Raw genomic sequence first — 8,131 nt, forward strand, 5'->3', positions numbered from 1 at the left:
TCACTAGAAACTACTTCTTCTAAAGGTTCTCATTAACCTCTTCTTCAACCTTATCCTTCTTCTCATCAACCCCTTTTGGTAACGGAATAGACTTCTTTGCTGGCTCTTCTAATTCCTTACCACTCCTCAAGGATATCACATTGGAATGCTCCTTTGGGTTCACCACAGTATTACTAGGAAAAGTACCTTGAGGCTTACTCTGTAATATATTTTCCCAATTGACCAACTTGATTCTCCATAGTTCTGATGGATGCTCTAGTTTCAATGTTATTCAAGGTCAACAATGCAGCTTGAAATTTATTAGTCTTCTCTTGAGAAACCGATGGTTGTTACATTGCTTGAGGTGGAGCTTGAGACATGGGCTGCTGAAATTATTGTTGAGGACCCTGATTATTTCTCCATGAAAAATTAGTGTGATTCCTCCACCCTGGGTTGTAAGTGTTGGAGAAAGGGTTGTTGGCTTGCTTAATAAAATTCCCCATCGTATTCACTTGCTCCATATGGATAACATTATTCAACTCTGCTATCATAAAACACTTAAAAAGATGAGAACCTCCACACATTTCACACACCATATATATTTCCATGGCTTGAGCCGAGATAATATTTTTCTGTAACTGCTTTGTTAAGGTAGAAACTTGAGCAGTTAACACTGTGATAACATCAAGTTCATGAATCCCAGCTACTTTTTTGTTACTAGTAGCTCCCTCATTAGCCCATTGGCAGTTATTCATGGCCATTTCTTCCAACAACACATAGGCCTCATTATAGCACTTTTACCCATGAATGATCCTCCTTCTGTGGCATCAATGATGGTGCGCGTAGTAGTGCCCAACTCATTATAGATATTGTGGACCAACATCCACTTCTCAATGTCGTGATGAGGACACTTCCTCAAAAATTCCTTAATCCGCTCCCATGCGTCATATAATGACTCCCCATCAGTCTGAAAGAATTTATTAATCTCTTATCTCACCCTTGCAACCTTTGATGGGGGAAAGAACTTGGCGAGAAGCTTCTGTGCTAGATCCTCCCAAGTGTTAATAGAGTTGGCATGCAAAGAGTTTAACCAATTCTTGGATCTTTCCCTTAGTGAGAATGGGAACATCCTCAATCTGGTAGAATCATCACTCACCCCATTCATCTTAAAAGTTGCACACATCTCCAAGAAATTAGCTATGAGCATGTTTGGGTCCTTCATAAGTAGTCCACCAAACTAAATGGTGGACTGGGCCATTTTTAGTATTGCCATCTTGATCTCAAAAAATTTAGCGGCAACTGTGGGGGTGTTTGATGCATGAATGCACTCTCGTAACAGTTGAGAGTACATAATACCTTAAAGTTCGAGCCCCTTGGTCATGGGCTTGATCATGAGCTTCTGCAGCCTCTTCCCCTTCGACATTGTTGGCGGCATTATTTACTGTATTCCCCATGTTTGCAGTCATCCTTGCTTCCAACCTTTTATTCCTCCAGTTCTATCTACAACTTCTCCAATCTCACGTTTTATCAGTAATATCACAGATGTTTTACCTCGTCGCATAAACAGAAACTACCTGACATATGAAAATTCAGACACAAATCAAGTTAGAATAAAAATAAAATGTAAAACGTCGTACTCTAATATTTGTAAAACTTTGACATGCTCATAAACTTATAAAAGGAAAGCCACTTATTATATGAAAAATACTAGTGGGGCCTTGTTAAAACATGCAAGTTGGGTCCAATAGTTTAAAAGGAAAATAATAGTTTTCATGCAACGTTTTAAAAATTAAATAAAGTTCAAGTCCCACTGATAAGTTTTGAAAAGTTAAAAATAAACATAACATTATTCTTTAGAAAATTTGGCGTTAAACTGATCATTTGTTCGCCCATAGGATAACCCCACGACACACACACCCTGACGTCAGAACTCCTCACATCACCACGCGTGCCAAAGAGAAATCATATTTGTTACCTGGAAGGGAAAGTAACGGGTGAGCTAAAAGCCCAGTAATGAAGTACTAACAACACACAAGTAAACACAACAAAACATATTCACATTCATGCATCGTTATACATCATACTTAACTTCATTACATCATCATAAACATTATCATCATGAACATTATCATCATAAACATTTTCATCATGAACATTGTCATCATAAGCATCATCACCATATCTTTGTGAACATGGCCCCCTCATGTCACATCTTGAGGTAAACAAGAACTCTGGTCCTTGAATAACCTTGGCGCGTCCGCCCTATGAGTTACGTCTTCATATCCTTGGTAACTCGAGTTACGTCTTTATATCCTTAGTAACCCCTTTTGTCGTGTCGCGTTCAACATGCTAACAACCATTAAATAACATACAACATACAAAAATACATGCAATCTAGTCATATCAAAGCCAAGGAAAACTACATGAATTTCTTACAATCATCATATCATATCAAAATAGAATTTCATACATGGCACATCATCATATATATCATTTATATTCATACAAGCCAATCTTACCGTTCATAGCATAACAAATAGAATTTTATCTAACTTCCTTACTTCAAGTCCAAGCAAAGCAAAACTGACAAACTTAACAACGAGCTTATACCATAATCAAATAACATCATTTAGCATCACATAAGACATTGTGCCCAACTCATATACCCCATGTGTGCATGGGCCATGCACACATGGTACAATTTACACATAATTTCCAAACATGCACATTTTTGACATAGAATCACAAAAGAATAATGCAAATTCTACCTATTATCCGTGCATGGTTTTCAAGTAATTATTATATGGTTGAATAATATACATATTTTTTAACGTAAAAGTGCATTTGCATGCGAGATGCATAGTGGGAGAATTGTTAAAAAGTGACGTTAAAAACAATAATTCCAACACGCTTATGTCTAACTTTTTCAAATAAAGATTTAGCAACATAATTTCCTCACCATTATTTATTTCTTTTAAATTCCAAGTTGATTAAACCTCTTAAGGCATTATTTTTATTTCATAAAAATAATTTATTTAGCCATTTAAAAATATAATAATTCCATTTATTATCATTAAATCACATAGAAATAATAAAGGCTAGAAATTATTTAAAATACTTATAATTAGCATGTTTCCTTATAAAATAACAATTTAATTCAAAATAATAAAATTACAAACTTGGTGTGAGAAAAATATAATTTTTAGGTGTGAGAAAAATACATTTTATTTGTATTATTTTAAGACTTAATTTTAAGTAAAATAAATTCATAGGTGATGACCTAGTAATTAATTTTAAATTATTAAACTAAACTTTCAGCCACCATTAAATCTATTTAAAAATCGCAAGTGAATTAATCTCAACATTTTTCTTAATTAAGAAAAAAAAAATCATATCTATTACAATGAACATTCATGGTTACACTTAAAATACAATTTTTGATATTGACATAACTTAGGGCTATATTATATCACAAACACACAAATTTCCTTTCATTTAAAAACAACTTTCCAATATTTTACAAAAAAAACCAGCAACCATATACACTCTCAAAAATCACCATATTGAATTTAAAACCTAGTATTTTCTCTAAAAATATATAAAAATTCTGTAGGTATTTATTTGAGTAAAAATATCATTTTAATGTATATTAAAGTTCCATTTAATTTCTTAAAAACATCATAGCACTTGCAAAATTATTTAATCATTCAAAAATATTAATCTCATCATATTTGACACCATTTATACACAAAATCAGCAAGTACTTCAAATCATTAAATTCATCAATTTCATCATGCCTCACAAAATTCACACATTAATCATGCTTGTTTAATTAACAAAATTTAAACACAAACCCAAGCATGTTTCTATCATTCAAGTAATTCAAAAGAAAACAAAACTAACATATACTGATTTAAAATCTTACAAACACCCTATGATGTTTTTAGGATTACAATTGACATTAAAACATACAAGGAAAACAAACATGCTATGAACACCACCCCTAGGCCGAAACCCTTATAGCCCAAAATGATCAAATCTTTTCATGTTTAAAAAAAATGAAAACACCCATCATCATACTTAATAGATCACAAATTAACACCCTTGCATGCTTACACATAGAATCTTTAAGCCAAACCATACCTATCATCAAATCATAGGAAAAACCTTAGGCAACATATTATCAACACTACCATGCTTATGATTTTTAACATCAAAACAAATATTCATAATAAGATATTTACATAACACCATAAATCAATAATCAATCCAATACACACATACTATGAGTATACATATAAAAAGGTTACAACAATAAGAACCAAATCAAGAATAGGGGTTCCATTACCTCCTTTGATAGAAATCAAGGAACCCAAAAATAGTTATGGTCACCCTTTTGCTTGCTAGCCTCCAACACCTTATTGTTACCACCAAAACATTAGACCAAACAACAAAAAATCTCACATAGATCAATATTAGGAAATAAAAACACTCTTACCCTCTTATTGGCCAAAACCCTAACAACAATCCCTATGCTCTTGTGAGATTAGAACCTAGCACCACCAAGGACTTCCATTAAACTAGAACCAAGAAGAAGGGAAAAAGAAAATCACAATCCAAACTCATACCTTAGAGACCTCGAGTCCTTCTTCCTCCTCTTCTTCTTCCTTCACGTTTTCTCTTTTCTTTCTCCTCATTCTCTCTAGAAAATGGCAGCCTCTCTCTCCCTTTGTCTCTCTAGCTCGCCCACTCTCGCTCTCTCCTTCTCTCTAGGCTGACGGCACCAAATGAGCATAATGCTCTCTCCCTTTTTCCTTCCCTCCTTATTCTAATCTACCCATAACAGCCTAAGGAAAATAATTGGTAAGTTTCCTAATTGTGCCTATTTTCTCTTAATTTGATTTATTTGATTGAAGAAAAAAAATAAAGAAATATAAATTGGACAACTCAATTCCCTCCTTTCCCTCTTGTTGTCCACCCTTGTTGCCCTTTCTCTCATTTATTTTTTTTAATAAATAATTCTAATAAAAAGGAAACTAAAGTGTGTAGAAAGTTCTACACATGTCCACCATGCAACCATGCACATGCACACACTCAATAACTAGGGTGCATCACTACCTACCATGCACATTAGTATATTCAACCAAAACTCAATTATTCACATATTTAAAATAAATAAACAATCAACAAAAAAAATTCACTAAATACTACCAAACAATTCTAACAATTAATTTAAATAAACAAATAAAATAATTCACAACACTTAACAATTTAATAAAACCAAGCACAATTTAATAACTAAAAAAAATGGTGCGCTATAGAAAAACAACCAAATCAGAATAAAAATTAATTATTTTGATATCAATATAACAATCCCCAGCAACGGTGCCAAAATCTTGTTGTGATAATTTCAATGTGCAAGCATACACAATCATAGACAGGTAATAATATAGTTAAGTAGAGTATCGTCCCGCATAGATTGTGTTTTAACTACCAATAATTAAATTCCTAATTCTATTTGGCTAATAAAACTTGAATTCAAGAATATCAAGAACAAAAGCAAGAATTGATAAAACTAACAATTAACAAATAACAACAACAAATAAAAGAGAATTAATTCAATGGATATAAAGCTAGGATATTTAATTTTATCATCTTTCCACTCTATTACTTATTTAATTAACTCTATGGGCACGTATTGCATTGTATTGTATTGTATACAACACCATGGTTTGTAACGACCCAAATTCGCTTATAAGGCTTAAGGGCTTTGATTAGTAAATGGGATTAGAGTGAATATTATTGACTTAAATGTGTGAACATGTGATTGATGATGATTATATGATTATTAATGATATTATGTGATAATATGAAATATTTATGTGATATATGTGAGAACCACATTATTATGTGGGCAGGTTTATAGAGCGCAACTCGAGATGATCCTAGGGTCAGATAGCGGGTAAAGTCACAACGGGACTTAAAATATGACTTTGGACAAGTCATGGATATTTTAGGTATCGGGTAGAGATTTGGACTATCGGGTTATGAAAATAAATATATGGAGATATATTTGAGGTTAGGATGTCTAGGCGGGAATATTGGGGGATTTTACTGTTTTGGCCTCGGGGACGGTTCCGGCACCCCGAGTCGTGGGGTTAACTTAGTGAGTAAGCCAAACTTAGGAATCCTTTAGAAAATTAGACCGAAATTATCTTTTTCCTTTCAGCTGGTTATTCTCTCTCACTCTCAAGAAAAACAAAGGGAACCAACTATAAACACTCAAGAGAAAAACAGAGGAAAATTGGGGAAATTGGAGCTGAAGAATTGCTGGAAAGTTAGAGGAAATCGAGGGCAACTTAGAGGCTTAACACAACAAGCAATCAAGGACTAAATCAAGCTAAGGTAAGGATTAAATCCTATGTCATCTGAAGTCTAACCTTGAGTTCTCAGCTGGGTATTGAGGTATTGTTCAATTGATGATTAGGGCGGAATAGAGCTGGGGAAATCCTTGGAATTAGCTGTGTTTTGGCTTGAGGAAGGGTTCTATCAAGAAGGTAAGCTTTGTTTCATGAATTGGTAATTGGAATTTGAGTTTTGACTGATTATAATTGGGTGTTTGTGTTCTTAGAGTCTCAAGGATTGAAAGTAAGATTTATGTGGGTTATTGAACTGAATTTCTGTTGAATGATGTAGCATAAGTTGTGGTAATGTGGGTGTTGAATTAGGGAGTTTAGGGATGGTTTTGGCTGAGGTTTTTAGCTTTGAAATGATGGATTTTCTGGGTTCAAAGGGAAGGGCCGCGGCTCTGTTCTAGAGCGCTGCGGCCCTAGGATGAAAGGGCCAAGGAGGCTCAGCCAAGGGAGGGCGCTGCGGCGCCCAAAGTAAGGGTCACTGCGCGTGTTTTTTTTAGCATGGCATTGGTTCTGTTTTGAGGCTAGGGCTGCGGCTAAGCTTCAAGGGCCGCAGCCCTTGGTTGTACACATGAGCTTTTGAGGGTTTTAGGCATGGGGATGTGGTCTAGTATGCTCGGGGTTGATTCCACCACCGTGCTTGGTGGAATTCGGATTCCCGAGAGTTAGTTTTGTAATCGGAAACCTATATTCGAGTATTAATGGAACCCTATACTTTGGTTGTGACTAGGTGATAAAGACTTAGGCTCGAGAACGGATCGTGCTTGAGGGGCATTGCTCATAATTTAATAACTGCAAAGATTAAAGGTAAGAAAACTACACCCGATTGAATATTTGAACGGGACTAAGGGCTCCCTACTATAAATGATTGAAAGAATGGTATCATGCCATGTAAATTGTAACCAACGGCCTAAGCGAGCCACAGTTAACTTGTGCAAGTGGCACGACTCAGACACTGGTATCCGAGGACAACTTATTATGCACTGAGCTTGGTTTAAGCGGGCCTGAGTCAGTGGGTTAAACAGAGGGTGCGGCCTAAGGTGTCAGCCCTAGTATTTGTGTAAATTGAATATTGTATTTGGCTATAGATGAGATTGTTGAATATCCTAAGTGTGGTTGAAGTTGCTTGTACCTTGAAATATGCCTATATGCCATGGATTTGATAACTTAACATGCTTACTAGAATGTCTGTTTGAGATTGCTATATATATGTTGTGTATGTTGTTTTCTTGCTGGGCCTCGGCTCACGGGTGCTGCGTGGTGCAGGTAAAGGCAAAGGCAAGATCGATCAGCCTTGATTGGAGAGCTCTGCGGGGTGAATGTACATGGCATGCCGCTCATCCACCACGGTTAAGAAGGTTACAGGGACAGGAGGACCAGAACCTGTATTTTTCCTTAGTATGGCTAATGCATACTTTTAACTGTTGAAGTTTGTAAACCAGCTTTTAAACACTGATCTTTTGGGGATCCCTCCTGTAAACTGTTTATAATTTATAAAATGTATCTTTTGAGGCCAAAATGCCTTTTAACCCTATAACACTAAAGCTAATGACACGTTTTTGAATTAATGACTTGATTAGCAAGTCTTGCACTTTATAAGTACACAGTGTAGCGGACTTGGCTATCCAGGGCGTCACATGGTTAGTATTCACTTGTATTAAAATAATGTATTAAACTATATTATGTTTGGTACGCAATTGAAATATATTGTATTCCCGTTCCCGAAACCCGACCCTAGC

The 8,131-nt window shown here is 35.2% G+C and overlaps 1 non-coding gene across 1 annotated transcript; it reads left to right on the plus strand.

Annotated features, from left to right (window-relative positions):
* Positions 1–872: 872 nt before the first annotated feature.
* Positions 873–979, plus strand: LOC133780940 (small nucleolar RNA R71). Its single transcript, XR_009869745.1, has one exon. It is a non-coding gene; the product is annotated as a small nucleolar RNA R71 (small nucleolar RNA).
* The last annotated feature ends 7,152 nt before the right edge of the window (positions 980–8,131 follow it).

This window comes from Humulus lupulus, chromosome 5, assembly GCF_963169125.1.
Source record: "Humulus lupulus chromosome 5, drHumLupu1.1, whole genome shotgun sequence".
NCBI lineage: Eukaryota > Viridiplantae > Streptophyta > Magnoliopsida > Rosales > Cannabaceae > Humulus > Humulus lupulus.